At 46.3% G+C, this 19327-nt stretch overlaps 1 protein-coding gene across 2 annotated transcripts in view; it reads left to right on the forward strand.

The window, feature by feature from the left end:
• The window catches only part of FRMD3 (FERM domain containing 3), a 293104-nt gene that overhangs the window by 79539 nt on the left and 194238 nt on the right, over nt 1-19327 (forward strand). The window lies entirely within an intron of this gene.

Below are 19327 nucleotides of genomic sequence, written 5' to 3' on the forward strand. Positions count from 1 at the left end.
ATCTTGCCTCGAGTTGCAGACACTCTCTGCTCCTTGGGATGGTCGTTGTCCATCGTCATCTCCTTGTTAGTTGTCCTGGGCGAGTCCAGTGAACTGGAGAGTAGGTATACTGTTGCAGCTGTTTTGACGAATCTAATTCTGAGAACTCAGCTTTAAGGTCTGGGATTAAAACTGAATAAAATTCTGGTTGATCATTCTTTCACAAATATACTTAAAGTCAGGTCAAAATATCCAGGTGGCTCTTATGCTAAGAAGTACTATCTAGCTTTCCAGTTCTTTAAGAAGAAAGAAAAATAAATTTTGGGTAAAAAAAAGGTCCCTCCCACAAATAATCTAATTGAACTTCAAAAAATATGGAAAATATTAATTCATGATTTAAATGTGTTTCAGGAATTAGTGCTCAAGGGGCTGGGTGGTTTAGCTACTGAACATACATGACTACAATTTGAAATTGGGCAAACCGTTGTAGAGCCTAGCTTTTATTTCACATTTTTGACCCCTGCCTTGTCAGATAGGAGGATGTCTGATACAGATGCTCTAGCACGAGCAAGGTAACTTCAAGAGAACTGCTGGAGGACGGCCACAGCTCCCTGTTCCCTGTCAGAATGACTGCTAGATACTTCTAAGAGCCCAGAGAACAGGGTGAGGTTTGCTCATCCTCTAGGCTCCTGGCGTCTCCCTGTTGATATATTAAGAGGAGCCAAGTCCTGGGTCTTGAGATTTCATTGAAGATAGAATTAGTCCTGGGAATTGGATGTGGCTCAAGTGATTGAGCTCCTGCCTACCACATGAAAGGTCATGGGTTTGGTCCCTGGTGCCTCCTAAAGAAGATGAGCAAGCCAACGGGCTGGCGTGGTGAGCTGACGCAACAAGATGATGTAACAGGGAACAAAGGGAAGGAAACATAACGAGAAACACAATAAAGCAGGGAGTGGAACTGGCTCAAATGATTACGTGCCTGCCTCCCACATGGGCGGTCCTGGGTTCAGTTCCCCATGCCTCCTAAAAAGAAAGCTAGCACACAACAATGAGGGGGTGGGGAGAAATAAATAAATTAAAATAAATACTGAAAAAAAAAATTAGTCCTTTCCCTTAAGTCACATACTTCCAAGAATTCCTGGGGTCCCTGAAATGGCTATTAATAATGCCCAGACACTCTGACTGGTGGTTTTATCTGTCACAGTGAAGTAGAGGTGGGGACTGAGTTGAGGGCCGTTTGGTGGGAACTTGTGGCTGACTCATCTCAGGAGGGAATGGCTATCTCTTCTCACTATATCCCTGCCAGCACCCATGTCACTTCCTTGCCTGGCTCTACCTTCAACTTGACTTCATGGAATGTTCTAGAAGGAGCTAGCCCTTGGGTGTTTTCTTGAAAAGCTGATGTTAGTTCCCTGACCGACCCTCACTCCAGGCTGGTGGGGACAGCCTAAGCCATGTGTGGCTGTGTCACCCTGCCTAGCGTTTTAGTCACCTGCTAGGTCATCTGCCCCCCTTCCCATTAAAATAGAGACAGAATGGGAGTCAGTATGTGCAGGTGTGTGATGTGTTTATTTGTGTGTGTGTGCATTGGGCAGTTTAACATTTCCGTCTATGCTTTTGAAAGAAGTGGAAAAAAATCTACTTTTTCTGACCAATACATGCATATTATGGAAAATATGGCAAAACTACAAAGAATGACTTAGTCTCTCTTAATCTCCCAACCTAAAGAGTATCACCGAAGTGGCGTATTTCCCTCCAGTGTTTCAAAACAAACGTTTATGAAACTTTGTTTGAAAGGGTAAAGTGTATTTTTTTTTTAAAGACTGGTTTATTATCCCCCCCCCGGCCCCTGTTGTCTGCTCTTTTTGACCATTTGCTGTGTGTTCTTCTGTGTCTGCTTGTCTTCTCTTTAGGTGGCACTGGGAACTGATCCTAGGACCTTTTGGAGTGGGAGAGAGGTGCTCAATCTCTTGCACCACCTCAGCTCCCTGGTTTGCTGTGTCTCTTATTGTCTCCCCTCTGTGTCTCTTTTTGTTGCATCATCTTGCTGCACCAGCTCACTGCTCAGGCCAGCACTCCGTTTGGGCCAGCTTGCCTTCACCAGGAGGCCTTGGGAATCGAACCCTGGACCTCCCATATGGTAGATGGAGCCCAATTGCTTGAGCGACATTTGCTTCTCTAAACTGTATTCTTTAAAAATCATATAAAACCAATCAACCACCAAAAAAATTGCTTGTGGCTTAGGGCAGCTGTGCTCAGCCGTCTTGGGTGTAAGGACACCTTGGCAATGGAAGATTATGCCCAAGAGCTTCTCTACGTAACATACTTCGTGTCTGGGTACTTATCAGATGGACATCATTACAATCTTGTCTCCTACATTATATCTGTTTGGGATGATAGCACCCCACTTCCACCCCACCTGCCCCCAATTTGTGTGTTTTTATTGACGCTGCTCCGATTTTGAATTCTCTATCCATCATCCAGATGCCCCTGTTGCTGGCTCTGGCACTTGATTTCCAGCATGTGCTTTTCTAGAGAGGCAGTTTCTTAACAGTTCTGTCTCTCCTGCCCAGGACAGGTATGCTGGCAGCCTCTGCTGCAGCAGCTGCTGTCAGTCAATACCCAGCTCCGGTGGCCACCGAGACTCCAGGTCCTGCCATCTCCCTGGAGTCAGAGTCCTCTCTTCCCGGGGAGCTGAGGGTCTTTGTTCTTGGCTGTCACGTGGGGGTGCTGCTATTCTGAAGAGGAGGGGGATGAAGTCTGATGACATGCATTTTGTCCTTAACTGCCTTTTGGGCAGTATGGTCTTTGGAAGAAAACACAAGAAACCGATGTTAAAACTGAGGGTGACAGTTGGGATCTCGTTAGCTGAGGGGCTGTCACAATACATCCAGGAAAGAGGCTTGTGCGCACGTGGCTGGCTTTGTGTCGGAGCAGCTGAAACTGCATGTGTGTGTGTGTGTGTGTGTGTGTGCAGCCAAGTCTGCCTGCCTGGAAGTGGGGCAGGCATCTCAGGCTTTGCCAAGGAATTTACTTAAGCTTTAATAAAACATGCTAGTTGGGTTGCAACAAGCTTGGTTATTTTTCTTTATGGGTGTGCTTGTGAATATCTTTGCATTTCAGCTTAGGCTTTTTACAGGGGCATTCACTGTGAAGAATAAATATATTATGGCTTTTTAAAACATTGAGGCATGAAATGGGTTCAGTGAAGTGCATCGTGGGCACTATCTTAAGTGTACAGCCCAGAACAAGACGTCGAGTTTTTCCATATTCTAGAAGTACAGGGCCTTGATTAGATCTTTTTAGGAATGCATCGCGTCTCCAGTTTCAGCACACGTTTCCTTTTCCCCGCTAACCTGGTTCCCAATTTCCGAATCTTCTTATAAAGCTTCTGAGATCAAGTGTACCCCTTGGTCGTAATTTCTAATCAGCAAGACTGAGTCTAGGGCTGAGATATACCAGAACGTCTTTTCACCCCGACAGAGGCTGCGCTTGGCACCCTGTGGAGGTCAGAAGGGCGCAGCTGGCCGCGAGCTTCCTGCCCGAAGAATCCCAGAGTGGGGGGTTCTGGACCCAGCTCTGTCCACAGAGGGAACCTCGCCGTGCTCGGGCTTGATTTCTGAATTCCTTTCGTACTGTTGGTGTTGAGTCCTGTGGAAATATGGACTTTCCTTTGACTACAATACATGTCATGGCCCCAGCGTTGAACTGGGAAAACCTCACGGTCCGGCAACCAGATCGGATGACCCTCTTCTAACAGACGTTTTCTAGCTGTTCACCAGCCCTTCTCTCTTTCTGGAGACAGCGGTCAGGACTCGCAGCAGGCTGGAGAGAAGCTTACAGAGCCACTCTCTGCTCTGTGCTAGGTTTTCAAACCTGAAAAATGTGGCTCCTCCGCCTCCGAGGGGCTGCTGTTTGGAGGTCCTGCCTGGAGGGGGTGAAGAGTCTGATTTGGAAGTGCCCCCTTGCCTTCCCTGTTGTTGAAATATTTTGACCATCAGCCCTGGCCCCTAGAGCATGCAATGAGACCCCTCACACCTCCCTTCACTAATGCTGTATTTCCTCCTGGCTCTTCCTGTTCCACGCGACGGCTCAGCCAGCCTTGCACAGGCGAACACAGTCGTGCTTCGTTGCGCTGAAATGAGCTAAGCAAGACCACAAGCTGCAGGAGACCCGGGCATCCGTAACGGAGGCTGAGTTGGCTGTCTGCGCGTGCTCTGGCTTGGCTTCTTCCAGCCGTGTACAGAGAGAGCTGCAAGAAATTCGAAGAGGAAACTGTTAATCACTGCTCATCCCACGGCTGCCAAGAAAGTTGGGACTTCTTGGAGACTAGGTGCTTTCGAGGTTTGGAGAGCTTAAGTCATCTTAGTCAAAGCAGAGGGGGAGCTTGGAAATCGGCTCTGGGAATTTCAAGCATTTTCCGCCCCCCTTCTGTGGTTTTAGGGAGGGGATTGGAGAGTGGCTCCCATGCCTTAATTTCCTTGGGTAATTGTTTCTATTCTGAGCTACAGTTTAGCTTTGGAAACTGAGCTGATGCAGACTTCCTCCTGGCATCTGTCACTCCCGAAAGGCTGTTGATGCACCTCCTTCACCAGCACGCCTGCCTTACCGAGGTTACCTGGTGCCACCCACAGACTTAGAACTGCCTGCTGGCTTTGGCTTGGCTGCCAAGAACTGTAGCCACACTCAGTGGTAGGGGTGGTCATTGTGGAATCGGCTACCTGTGATAGGGTTGGGGGTGGGCTTGATATGCTGTTGCTCTTCACCTTTTATACGCCTGGGCCTCTGCCTATGACTATCTCTGTTTTTTTGTTTTTTTGTTTTTTTTTAATTTGAGAAGTTGTGGGTTTATAGAACAATGCATAAAATACAGGATTCCCATCTACCACCCTATTTTTAACACCTTGCATTGGTGTGGTACATTTGTTACAACTAATAAAAGCACATTTTTTATAATTAAATGTGTAAATTGGGCCAAGCACGAGACAACAGGGAATGGTGGGGACTGTGGCAGAAGGGGGTATGCCCACCTCTGATAAAGATGTGTATTTTTAGGTACGTGATATAATGTCTATTAAATAAGCAATATATATTATAGGAAGATTAGGAAAGGGTGAAGGCTGCAGCGGATCTTGTAAAAGTAATACTGAAATCAGACTCTTAGATATACTAAAGAGCCAACCTTTGTGTGTTCAAATTCACAAAAGAAAAGAAACAGGCCACAGCTGCAGGTGGTAATTAGTTTGGGCACTAACAATTTGCAACGTCCAGTAGAGTCTTAAGGAGGACAGAAACATTTATTGAGTACCTACTAAATGACATTTTAATAAATATTATCTCATTTACTGCTCAGAGCAGCCCTATGAAGCAGATCTCTTACCCCATTTTTCAGGTGAGTAAATTGGGTACAGTGCGGACAAGTACTTGCTTGGGTGGCATTGGGGTTTGGCACCCTGACTTCCGTCCTCCAGTTTGGAACCTGTGCCCTATTCCACAGTATTCCTGGCTGTGGACCTCTGCCCGCCTCTGGTCTCATCTGCTGCCCATTGGGCTGCTGCCTGCTCGGGGCAGGCCCTCTGGCTCCCCGAGGACCAGGCTCTTGTCTGCAGCCTGGGTGCCTGCCGATGCCACCCAGGGGCCTCCTTGCTCTTCCCAGGGGTCCCAGCCCTCCCCCTCGCACAGCACCGTGGGCCTGTGACGGGTGCTCACCAAGCCTGGCTCTGTCTGAAGTTTGGCTAGAATTGCCTGTCCGGTCTCCTCTGGGCCTGGACCCCTATCTGGTTGGTTTAGGGGCTTGCTAGGCTGCACACGGCTGGAAGGACCAAACCCTGACCTGGGGGTTTCGGAGGCCCCCCTGCCCAGGGCTGGCAGAGGGAGGGGATGGCCGCAGCCCCTGCTCTCATTTCTGGAGCTTCTCCAACAGGGCGAGCGAGAAACCCCAGTCTGCCTTCTGGGAGGTGGGCTGGGAGGGTGGCAGTGTGTGTTGGGGGAAGGAGGTGTAATTCGCTGTTTAGGGTTGTGTTTTCCTCCCATTTCACATATACTCGGGTATAAATAAGTTAGAACATTTGGAATCCAATACATTTAGCATCCCATCCTCGTGTGCGCCAGAGACGCTCTCATGAAACAGGGCAAATGAAGAACTGGTTTAAAATACAAGGCGATGGCTGTCTTACGGTGGGTTTCTGAGGCACGGACGTGGGGTCACAGCCGACAGGTTTTCGTGTTCAGGTGGGGGTTGAGCTCTCAGATGCGTATTTAGGGTTCTCTAAAGGCCGGTTGCCCAGCGTGAAAGATGCTGGGCTCCTGGGGAGGGCGCATGAAAGCAGCCCCTCCCGAGCTCGAGGATCCAGGCGGCGCGGGGGCCGCGGGTAGGCCTCGGGCCTCCGTGTGGCACCGCCCCGGCTCACGGCCCGGGGCCTGACGGGGAGACTTGCGCTCGGAGGGACGCGTGTGCTTATCCCCTCCGCGGGGAGTGGTTGCGGGCCCCGGGACAAGTGAAGAGCCTCTCTGAGCCACCGTCCGTTTTCATGGTTACATGATAACGAGAGTGATGCGAACAGACAGGGATGCTGTGCAGACTGAAGAGATGACGCCTGCGAAGACTCCCTGCGGGCGCGGAAATGCTGCTCGGGGCTGTTCCAGGGAGCAGCGGGCCCTTCACCGCAGACTGTTATGCTTGGAGATGGATGTTTGTACCAAATTGTGAAGGAGTTGAAATCAGTTGCAGAATCTTCTTCCTACTCACTTCCGTATGTCAGACAGTCTTGTAGTCTTATAAACTTGTGTCTTCTAAAAAGCATCTCCCCAGTGTGCAGATATTCCCAATCTCCAACCATTACCTGAATTTTTTTTAATCAAACTCCATTATTTTTTTTCTTACATTTTCTATTTTCTAAATCCACGCCTGATACATGTGACAGCATGGATGACCCTTGAAGACATTGTGTTCAGAGAAATAAGCCAGACACAAAAAGTCAAATATTGTTGATTCTACTTTTAAAATCTGGAAATTCACAGAGAAAGAAAGAGATTACAGGTTACCAGGGACACGTGTGGGGAGGGGAATGGATTGTTTATGCACAAAGAGTACAGAGTTTCTGTTTGGGGTGAGGTAGCACAACATTGTGGCTTGATCTCACTGAATTGTACACTTGAAAGTGATTAAAATGGGAGTGTGTATGTTGTAAATATGGTACCATAATAAAAATAAATGAACAAAATAAGTGTGATTAGAAGGGATTGTAATAAACTTCTTTGGAAGGATAAGTAATGGGGCATGTAGCTGAGCGAGAGGGTTTCGTCCCAAGAGTCGGGGGGGTCAGCTCCTACCGAACCGCCGGCGGGGGGTGCTCCAGGGAGAGAGCACCGGGGCTCTCCAGGCGTGGGGGATGCGCGGTTAGGAAAGAACCACGGAGACCGCCTGAGCGCAGGAACAGGTCTGCTTTATTACGGAAGTACACTTAGCTATATAGGGTTGGGTAGAGGGAGGGGCGTGATGAAGGGAGGGTTGGCTAAGGGGCGGCTGTGGACAGGCTGAAGCTGATGGATAGACCTGAGGTAAGCAGTTACTGGGGAAGAGGGCAGATTGTGGGTTGGCAATATGGGCGGGACTGGCGGGAAGGACGGCGGGAGCTGGAAGGGGAGGAGGGGTGGAGAAAGGCGGCAACAGGGGCATCCTTCCCAAGTATATATATATATATATTTTTATCTCCCAAGAATAGAAGAAAACAGTTATACTAAATAAATGACTCTCAAATGGCAAAATATCATGCAACAGAGACTAGATTGTGGTTGGGGAAAGGATCTGGTGCCCTTCAGATTGTGTCTTCTGCGTGGTTCTGCCTCCGTGGCTGGGGCCAGCCCTCAGTGTTTGGTTAATTTACAGCTCATCTATTTCATGTAGGGTTTGAGTTGGCTAACAAGTGGTATTAGAATAAAATATTAAACTAGTCAGAAATAAAACAAAGTAAGAATATGGGTAAAGGTAAGCTAAATGAAGTGCCAAAACCTTGGGGAAAAGTGAATGCAAGTCACCAGGCTATATGCTGGCGCACAAGTTGCTACGGGTGGGCTGTGTGTTTGGCTGTAAGCTTGAAAAAGAAAATGTCATCAGTTATGCTAGACACGAGAGAAGAATAGTCATTGGTTCCTTAGGGAAGGCAATATTTTATCCCAGGGATGACCTCCAACCTGGGGCCATGCTGATAAGAGGAGATGGAGTCAGCATCATCCTGACAATGTGATACAGCAAAAGCAGGAGCAGACTTTCAGTAGCTCTTTCTTGTTGGTTCTTGGTGATGACTGACGGCATTGGATTTCCAGGACCTGGTCTTAGTGGCAGCCTGGGAAGGGACCACTTTGGGTCACCGTGGTCCAAATAACACCATTTTCTAGGACCGTCTTTACTTTGGTTAGGACAGTGAGAACAGACCTCACTTATGCAGAGCCAAAGGACACATGGTTTTTTTTTTTTTTTTTTTTTAAGGAAACTCCAGAGGTAACATGAAATGCTTCCTATTGTGCTTGCACAGATTTGAGGAGGAGGCGCCTTACCTTACTCTTGGCTTCAATTTCCCAGGGCAAGGCGGGCATCCCTGGGCTGCCCTGAAGAATTGTCCCTCACTGCATTAGTGACCTGAAAGCTGATCTAAAAACTTAATCTGGGTATTATGTGTAAAAAGGGTAATTTGGGGCAAGGGCAGGGAGGGCAGGTCCTTGGCTTGTCAGCAGGAGCTTGGAAGAAGCTGGATCTCTGTGCTGGCCCTGCCTGACTGAGCTCCAGCCCCTCCTGCCTGGTGTGCCCGGGTCCAGTGGCCCTGCTTGTGTGGCCCCCTCCTCCCCTGCACCCCCACTGGAGGAAATGCTTGTCTCACACCAACCACAGTCATGGCAGCCTGCACAAAAGTTGTTGAAGGAGCATCAAGCTGATCAGCTGTATGGACAGACTACATGTTTTTCCTGAGTGTTAATTGTAGCCTGTGAATGTTTATTTTTTTCAGTAAGCAAAAGTGAGGTATATTTTTAGTGACTGAAATATCCTAGTTTATTTTGGAAACAATAAATGCAAATGTTAAAAAATTAAAAAGAGCCCGATCGTCTCCTTCCATTGCTCTGAAAAGAGTTTTTTCCTGCTTGTAGAAGAAATACACACTCATTAGACACAATACAAAAAACAATTAAAGATAAAAATCACCCATGACTCCACCAGAGATAATCACCGTTAATGTTTCCTCCCACTTTTTTTTCCTGTATTTATATCTACATATATACACCTATAGCCATATGTATGTATTTATGTTGATATCCATCTCTTCATCGATTGAGATGAGCATGAACATCAGGATGTCTCTCAGAAGTCTGTTTAAGACTAATGAACTTTCCAGGTTCAGAAGGAATATTCCAGATACCATCAGGAAAAATGGTGGAAAGGCGAAGAGGAGATGGAGGATAAAATCAGAGGGATAGAGAGGGGAATATGGGCAAAGGGGAACTAACACTGGCTGCCAGCGTTTTGTTAGGCGCGGGCTCTGGGTTTCTCCTTGCGAGCTGTGATTTCTGTTACCATCATATCTGAATTCACATCTTGGTTTTGAGCCTCATTTTCTCATTTGTAAGGTCCGGGGAAATACAGCCTTCATGTGCACGTGGCTATTCTTAAGGGTTTAAAGGTGCAACGTACCGGAAGCTCTTATGCCTGGCATGTAGCAGGCCTTCTCAAATGGAAGCTGTGATTGCTAATTGTATTTTAAATATGGGTAAAATGAGTCTCGAGAGGATCATGTGCTTGAGGTCACCCTGCTAGTGAGTGGTAAAGGCAGGATTTGAATTCAAATCTCTCAGGGTTTTTTTTTCCCCCCTGAGGCACCAGGGCCAGGGATTGAACCCAGGACGTCGTATGGTGCTCAACCACTGAACCACATTGGCTCCTCTGAGTTGGTTTTTTAATTTGCTTGTTTTTTGTTATTGTTTTTTTAATTTTTATGTTTTTAGGAGGCACCAGGGACTGAACCTAGGGACCTCCCATGTAGGAAGCCGGTGCTCAACCACTGGAGCCACGTCTGTTCCCCATCTCTCAGGTTTTGGAGCGCATATTCATTCTATTTCACTAGGTCAATGGCTAAGAAAAAATGATGAGGTTTTCAGTAGTTCAACATATTTTATTTCTTCTGCATCAGGAGTGGAGGCCATTGCTTTGGAGTTTATACTGGTCTTTTCTGGCAAGTCAAGGGAAGTGAAACATTGCACTCTCTATTTGGATGTAAAACTGGGAGCAAAATATGCCTCCCCTTCTGTAGTGGCATCTGCAGCTGGTGGCATCTGCAGATAAGCAATTGAAGAAGGGTTAATGTGTGTGTTTGTTTTTGCCCAGGAAAATGGCAACGAATTTCATGCTTAGGGGTGCTGACTGCTATTTAACAATGAGGTTTTTTCCCACTAGATTAGGAAACAGATGTTTTCTGGTCCATTAAGGAATTTTAAAGGCTGGAAATACTTGAGTTATTTTCTAGGGTTGTTGACCTTGATTCTTGGATTATAGTCATTCTGGCTGGGATCCAGTGCTCCAGAGCTTTTAATCTGCAGAGACCTTCTTTGTATGTTTATCCCACTCTGCTCTGTGACCTTTTAAATTGTTAATTCATGGAGGCATAGTTTAGATTTGGGAACTGGGATTATTTGTTATTTTTTAAAAATCCTTTTAGATCATGTATATTACTAGAAGGGAAGCTAAAAATTCTAACATGTACTCATGTAAAAAAAATCCCCTTAGGTCTAAATAACTAACATATCCGGGTACTTGCCTGGGAAACTGCCTTGGACTCAGTCTTGACTCACTTCAGTCAGAATCTTGGACTTCTCAGGCATTCCCACTTTTCTTTTAAGGTAGAATTATGAAATAAAAAATCAACACTAGCTAGAATTCATTGAGTACTTGTTCTATCAGGTAGGATAAATTAGGTCATGCGGTAGTAACAAAAACACCCTGAAATCTCGGTGGCATCACACAATTCTTATCTTCCCCATGCTCTCGTGTCCCCTGTGGCCTGGCAGGTGTGTTCTCATTGTAGTTACATTGACCCAAGCTGCTGGAGGCTTCATCTCACTTCCATGACCACTGTAGTAATGGGAAAGGCACCTGGTGAATCCCTTACTGGCTCTTCAAGCTTCATTGGCCAAAACAAGTCATATTGCCAAGACCTACGTCAAATGGGGCTGAAGGTAGAATTTTACCATGTGCCTGGAAGGAGAGGAGAACCAGAGTATACGGGGCAGCCCTTGAGACCACCATACCTTCTGTGCACCACACTGTGTCAAGTGCTTCTTGTATACCGTCTGTAATCTTCACCCTGGTCCTACAAGGTACACGTTCTTATTCCCATTTTATAGATGAGAAAACAGGCTCAGACAGGTAAGGTGAGTTGCCCATGAATACACAGAGCTGGGACAGAAGTCCAGTCTGTCTGACACTAACACCTATGCACTTCCATCTGTGTCATACTCCTTTTGATAACTTGGGCTTTCATTGCCTTCCCCAACTGGACATTTCCCATGTATAGTAATGTTGCATGTTAATCCTAGTCCAGTGATCCGTTTTCATAGACCCAGTGATTGTTGAACATTGCCCCAGGTGGCTGGAGGTGAGAATTGCTGATGGTCCCATGGGAGTGGTCCAGCTGGGAACTGGTCCATTGTGTCATGCCACTAGGGATTTGGAGCATTCAGAGGTAATCAGAAAAGATAGAGGGGGTCCTTTGGGGCAGTGATAAAGTCGACAAATACTCTCTTGGTCATTGGAATCTAGGGACCATCACATGACTCTCATGATGGGAGCTGACACACTGAGTAAGTTTAAATTTCCATGGGGAGCTTTATGTTATCTAAATGAAAATTAGGTCAAATAATTTTCTTGGGCATGACTTGGATTGTGGAATTAGTCTACAAGTGAAGTGCTATCCTTACTCCAGAAGTGACCCAGGCCTAAGGTCAGTGTCAATAAAGAAGTCTGGGTCTGGTCTTGTCTGCTGAATAGAGACAAGAACATGTTCTTGGGCTGCTGGTCTGTCACAACAAACTTAGGGGTGTCCAACATCACTTCTGCTGGTTCTGGAAATGGCTATTGCCAGGGAAATTGTGCTTCTAAGCTGGAAGCGTTTGAGTTTTGGAGCCTTAAGATAAATATTGAAAAGCAATTCCCTGCATTAAAAAACATTCTGAATGATAGTGAAATAACTTTGAAATAGTGGATGAGTGTCTCCTATTGGGTCTCCCTACCAGATTCTATTTTATGCACACTACTGCTAATATTACCTGTGTTAATGTACTGATAAGTTACCATCACTTACTTGCTGAACAACTTCTGATGGCTTCTCATTGCCTACAGGATAAAGTTCAAACATCGTAGCAAGGCACTTGGAGCTCTATGTGATCCTGTCTTCACCTACTGGAAAAATATTCAAAATATACATGCAATGGTGTTGTTCAGGAAGTTTCTGCACTAGAGAGGACCCATTTTCATCCACTTGCTGAGCAGAAAGTGAGAATTCCTGCTGAGAGGGGTCTTATCTTTCCTCCCCACCCCGCCATGTGTTGATCTCGTAGAGAGAAGCTAATGACCAGAAAGATGGCGGACGTGGCGTGCTTGTGTTAGAGAGACGGATGCTACTGCATTTTGTAACCATTCACTGCTGTCACCAATAAGGACGAGTGTGCTCTCTGGTTCATAGCTAGCTAGAAGTAGGCCCTCAGAGCAGACCGGACCTGAGGAAGAATTGATCCATGATGAGCAAGAGAAGAGGATCGGATGCAGGTATTATAAGGGCCTTCCCTTGGTCATTGGCTATAGGTTGTTACCATGTCCTTAATGAAGAGGAATTGGAAACTAATATCATAGCCATCTCTGTTTCCTAATGCTGCCATAAGGAAATACCACAAATTAGGTGGCTTGAAACAACAGCAATGTATTATCTCAGAGTTCTGGAGGTCAAGGTGTTGCTGGCAGGCCATGCTTCATCTGAAACTTGTGGGGTAGAATCCTTCCTGGCTCCTTCCTAGCTTCTGGTGGTTTGCCTGCAATCCTTGGTGTTCCTTTGGTTGTGGCTGCAGCCCTTTCACTCTCTGCGTCCTGCCTCCATTGTCACATGGTCTAGATTTCCCCCCTTCTTATAGGTCACCAGTCATATTTCATTAGTGCCCAACTCTAATCTAGTTTGGCCTCATCTTGATTAAACTATGGCCCTATTTCCAAATAGGGCTTAGGGCTTCAACATATCCTTTTGGGATATGCACTTCAACCCATAATAATAAATATTATGGAACTGCTATAGTCACTGTCCATCTGTGGACATTAGATATTTTATGGCTCTCATGGTCTAAATCATATTTTACTATATTGCCTGAGTCTTCAGTCAAAGATAAATTATAAATAGTCCCATGGGCTGGGCGCAGCCCCCATTTAGTGATGAGAATTGTATTAGTCAGCCAAAGAGGTGCTGATGCAAAATACCAGAAGTCTGGTGGCTTTTATGAAAGGTATTTATTTGGGGTAGGAGCTTACAGGTACCAGGCCATAAAGCTTAAGTTACTTCCCTCACCAAAGTCTATTTCCACGTGTTGGAGCAAGATGGCTGCTGACATCTGCAAGGGTTCAGGCTTCCTGGGTTCCTCTGGGCTCAGCTTCTCTGTTTTCTCCACAAGGTCAGCTGTAGACTATCAGGTGAACGGCTCTGTCTCTCTCCCTGGGGTTTCTGCCATGTCTAAGGACCATCTCAATTCCTCTGTGTTCTTCTCCTGGCTCAGGTTCTCTCTTCCTGGGGCTGGCTTCTCTTTCCTCTGTGTGCTGACTTCCTGGGGCTCCAGCTTAAGGCTTCAGCATCATACTTCAACATCAAAACTCCAACATAGAAACCCTCAACTCTGTCTTTTGCCATGTCTTTTATCTGTGAGTCCCCAATGATGTGCCCTAATGATGTGGCCCAATCAGAGCCCTAACCATAACTTAATCATGCCCAGGTAAGGATCAGATTACAAACATAATCCAATATCTATTTTTGGAATTCATAACCATATCGAACTGCTACAAGCATCAAGGTTCTGCAGTTCTGAGTGGGCAGGTCCAAGTGAACAGCATCCCCTCACAGTGGCCTTTAAAAAGATGTTCAGCCATCCCGGTGCTAACCAGGCCTGACCCTGCTTAGCTTCTGAGAACAAGCACGCCAGAATAAAAACGTAAAAAGCCCGTAGAACTGTGCAACGCAAAGAGTGACCCCTAATGCAAACTATGGACTAGCTCTAATAGTGTCATGACAATAATATTGTTTCATCAATTGTAGCAAAGTTACCGCACTCATGCAGAGTTCTAGTGATAGGGAAAACTGTGTGTGTGAAGGGAATTTATGGGAACTCTGTACTTTCTGTGTGCTTTTTCCATAAACCTTCAACTGCTCTAATTAAAAATAAAGAAAAGGATGCTCCCTTGTGTCTGGAGGTGCAGCTCACACAAAGGGGCTGGGTTTGCAGGCGGCTCCTGCTTTCCTCTGATGGGTTTTCTCTCTCTGGAGAAAGACCCTTTGCAGCTGTACTTTGTGTGGGAGGAAGGCTGTGTGGACGCATAGCCGGGAGGTGGGAACAGCGCCTGTGGCCCTGTGGCTGGCGTGACACACTGAGCACAGGACTGTTTCTGTGGCTTGCCCTAGTGAGCTCCTCTGGTCCAATTCAGTGTAGTTCACATTTGGGTGGAGGAGACCCTCTCTTCTGAGACATGAAATCTGGCTAGGGGGAAACTGGCTCTGGGACTCTTCCTATCTACCTCTGATCCGGGCCCATTGAGGGCATCATCCACAAGTAACAATCCTGATCTTCCCCCAATAGTAGGTAAGTGTGTTTGTCAGTGGTTTGATAGCGTTCATAGGGTTTGTCCCTTTGGGGCTGTGTTGTGTGCACTCAGCCACTTCATATTCGTGGCTTCCTTTGGAAGAGACATGAACTATTTTTGGGAAACTCCACTAAGGTGTTTCCTTGAGTGTGACCTTTTCTTGGCGTGCTCTGTAGTAATTTAGCAGAAATTTTTAGCCTTGCACTGCCACTTGCAGCCTCCCAGGGAGTCTGCTTATAGCAGCCGAGCAGCCCGTGTGTGGGAGGTGAGGCTGAGTGCAGGCTCAGGAGGGAGGCTGCTGGGGATTGAACCGGGCCCCCTGCAGGAGACGTGCCCAAGGCCGACCCCTCGGTCCTGTGGGAGGGCACCCGCCTGTCCGGAGGACCTTTGGAGATGACGTATTGTTAAGGCGTGGGCTCATTTGTGACTAGGTCTTGGAAGATCCTCTGTAGCTGAGGCCAGACTGAATCAGGGTGGGCCTTAATCGTATGACTGGAGTCTACGAGCAAAGGAAATGCAGACACCATCGGAGAAAGCCACAAGAAGAGACCCAGGAGACAGATCACCACGTGATGGGGGCAGTGATGCGAGCCAAGGAACCCCGAGGATAGCCGGGGAGCCAGCCCCAGCACGCTGCAGACTCCAGAAGGAAGCAAGCCCTGCCAGTATCTTGATGTTGGACGTCTAGCCCCCCAAACTGCGAGCCAGGGAATTCCTGTTGTGTAAGGCAACACATTGGGTGGTATTTGCCATAGCAGCCCTGGGAAGCTAAGACAGAGGTCAGTTCTGCTAAACTAACTGAGTGTCCCGTACATGCCCTCATATGCCCTAACTTTCTCACTCCATTCCCCGTCCTTTTACTCCACACTCCCTTGTGTACTCTGGAGAACACTCCTGCTTCATTTAGCTTCGCACCGTCACTTCCAGTGACATACATATATCTTTAAAATGATAAGTCAGACACAAAATTTGTGCCCTGGATCAAAAAAAGAAGATACTGAACTTTGAAAGACCAAGTGTGCCCTTCCTCCCTTTTCTTTGCGTTTTGCTGTGTTTTGATGGAAAACTCAGATCTGTGTGTCGATTAAATGCTAAGTCTTTGCCAGGTCAGGGGACCGTGGGTTCTGAGGAAGGAGCTCTTTGATGTTGGTTGGTGGAGGAGCCACTGTGCTACTGGTTGGTGGAAATGGACCAGTGACAACTGTCGGAGCCAGATGGAACCTTCCGAGGCTTTGTGTTATTTTGGAGATCATTTTCAATGCTCAGACTTCAGTGAGAGAGAACAGAGCAGGCGTTTGTTTCCAGGACGTGGAGAGGGGTAGGGTGGACCAAATGGCAAAGAAAGTCTCAATGTATAATTTTCAATAAGTGAAAAACACATAACTCTCATACAAATATACAGTCAGCATATGTCAAAGATTTAACTCATTGCTGAAGAAACTAGCAGGATGGCAAAGCCAATGCAAAGGAAAATAGGGTGACTTAAGAATGTGTAGTAAATGAAATGAAGCAATGCCAGAATAAGATTTGCGGGGACACAACTGAAATATATAATGTTATAGAAGGCAATGAACATAACCTTTGTGGTTATTTCTTCTGTGGGACAGAAAAAATTTGTAGATTTTTTAATATTCTACAGGTTACATCTAACTTTACAGACTGAACCCTCAAGGGTAGTAAAAATTAGGTCAAGCCCAGTTATCATCCTTAAGGCATCAGGTGCCCCTCAAGTGGCTTTGTTAGGCAGTACTCAAGTGTGACCTTGAAAGAGTATCAGCATCTTTTTGCCTGATATCCAAATTTGGATAATTTTTCTTGACGGTACATCCTGGAACCGTTGCAGAAAAGGTTCCTGCGGCTGACATCTGAGCAGTCTTCTGATTTCTTGGCTGATAGTCATTCTAAGTGTCAGCTGTTTCAGGGGCACTGAAAGCTTGTGCATTGTCTCAAGTTGGCTCTTTCTTTCCAGGCGTGGTGTGTTGGGGCTGTTTTGAGGGATGGTGGCTGCTAGGTAAAGCACCCGAATCGCTCTTCTTTTCCTATCAGGCTCTTGTTTTGTTCCTGCGTGGTCCAGCTTGGAGAACTTGTCATGGAGCAAAAATTTATACCTTTAAATGGCTTGATTATTTTATGGAGCATGTAATCCAGAAAGGAAATGGTATTTTCTATCTAGTTCCAGCACAGAATTTTAAAACTGATCTTGTGAAGTATCTGCTTTCAATATAGGAAATAATTGTTTTGCCTTCAGGTCTATGAGCAGCAATGTAAAAAATATTTTTCTGAATTGGAAAATTTCAAATGATCTTTTTATTGCATCCCAAAGATATATATATACACACACACATATTTTGCTAATGGGTTGACTTCTTGTGCATATGTGCATATATACACAATCTTACTAATTTAGACTTCCCCAAAAGTGTGTGATTAATTCAGGCACACTAGATTTTAATTTAGTAGAAAGCTAAATATAGTGAAGCCCTTCACATCCTTTGTAATTCCTGCTGTGCCGACTGTTTTATGTGTCAATTTCTTTATTTAATTATGTTCCGGGAGCTCTGACTTGACCCCCAGTGTGACAGAACAACAGGCTATGGTAATGGATTTCCACGATCATTTCTTTCTTTTGGAACTGCTTCATCTCCAGGCCGATGCTGCAGAGTCAGGGTTCGAGGTCAGCACCTCAGGAGTGGGACTGTGAGGAGTGGGGTCAGGGTAGCTGGAGTCAGAGAGAAGCTGGGAGGGGCCGTGGGCTGCAGGGGCTGGGTTCCTGCGGGCTGCTGGGATCAGAGCCCCAGGAATTCCCCTCACCTGATTGTGGATCATGAACACATCCAAGGCTCTCTCTCCTTAATTATTCGTTTGTGGGGATTTAAGTTTTGTTTCATACCAGGGTATAGAGTGTTTTTTTTTTTAATTTTTCAAATTTTATTTAATTGTCTTTTTTTTAAAAAAGATAGATCACAAAAAATGTTACATTAAAAAATGTAAGAGGTTCCCATATACCCAATGCCCCACCCTACCCCACTCCTCCCACATCAACAACCTCTTTCACCAGTGTGGCACACTCACTGCATTTGGTGAATACATCTTGGAGCTCTGCTGCGCCGCATGAATTGTGGTTTACGTTGTAGTTTACACTCGCACAGCTAGGGTTTTAGAGGGTGGCACAGCCTGGTCCAGTTTCCCCAAATTGTCGTCTGAGGACCCTTTAGGGCCACTTAGGGGAGGGAGTTGTTTAAAAAAGTGTAGATTCCCCCGTTTCCAACTTAGACCGACTGCATCAGAACCTGGGGGGTGCGCTGAAGGATGTCCATTTTAAACAAGCCCTCCAGGTGAGTCTCAAAAGTTCGTGAATTACTGATTGGATGTTGTGCTCATTTGGCTTCCCCTCCACTCTTCTATGCCGTGTCCCCAAACATTCATGGCAGTTGTCTTGGTTTCTTGTTAAGAGAAAAGCTATCTGGTTAAAAGAATTTACACCAAGGAGCACGTGCCTGAAAGACAGCCTTCCTGAGGGTATGTGTTGTTTAGGAAGGGGACTGTGTTATCCCAGAGGACTCGCCCTCGAGGTCAGGTCGTGCTTGGTGGGAGCATTTTGATTCGCAGCCCTGTTCATTTAGAAATCTCTGGCTCCCAGGTTTGCAGTGGCTCTAGACCCGGCTCTTGAGAGGCACAACTTATCTCCTGAGGATATTCAATCTGATAACAACCTTCCCTTTTCTTATTAAAAACCCCAAGGGTGAGAAGTATGAATTTTCTCTTAAGTAGGATATTTGATTTAATAAGAACCTTCCTTTTCCAAACTAGGTTGGACAAGAGAATTTCCTGGGTGGGCCTGGATATGTGAGTGTAGGACATCCCTGGTGCGTGCTGCGTGTTGTCTAGAAGGAAATAAAATGCAAGTCCGCGTGTGGAGATGTTCTGATTTTGATGTGGGTGGTTGCGGAACTGGAGAGACGCTAAACAAGGAGCATGAGATATGGGATTCAGATCTTAGCATCTTATGTCAGTCATAGTTTCTGTTTTGAAGGAGGGTCCTAAATTACTGAGCATGTTGCAACATTTTTTCACCTTGCTCTGCTTTGGAAACTGTAAGAAACTGTAAGGTTGTAAGCTTAAGAAATTGGGAGAACACTCTTCATCAGTATGGCCTGTGTCTTCTCGGGTATGAGCTAGTTGGATCTGAAAAGCTTGTTGAGATAACTTAAGATACAGAATCCCCACCATTGACTCTGCTTAGCAGGAAGGCATTGGTTTGGGGCTCGTTCCATGTGCCAGGTAAGGTGCTAAGAGCTTTATGGCAGCATCTTATTGAATGATGGGCATTTGCCCCAACTCACGTTTGGGAACACCCAGGCTCAGAGAGGCAGTCACTTGTCCCAGGTGACACAGCCAGGAAGAGACAGGGCCGGGATGGGAACTGAGGTCCCTCTGTGTCTAACCCACTGTCTAGGAGACCTGGCCCAAGTCTCC

The sequence above is a fragment of the Dasypus novemcinctus genome, chromosome 8, assembly GCF_030445035.2.
Source record: "Dasypus novemcinctus isolate mDasNov1 chromosome 8, mDasNov1.1.hap2, whole genome shotgun sequence".
Lineage (NCBI taxonomy): Eukaryota > Metazoa > Chordata > Mammalia > Cingulata > Dasypodidae > Dasypus > Dasypus novemcinctus.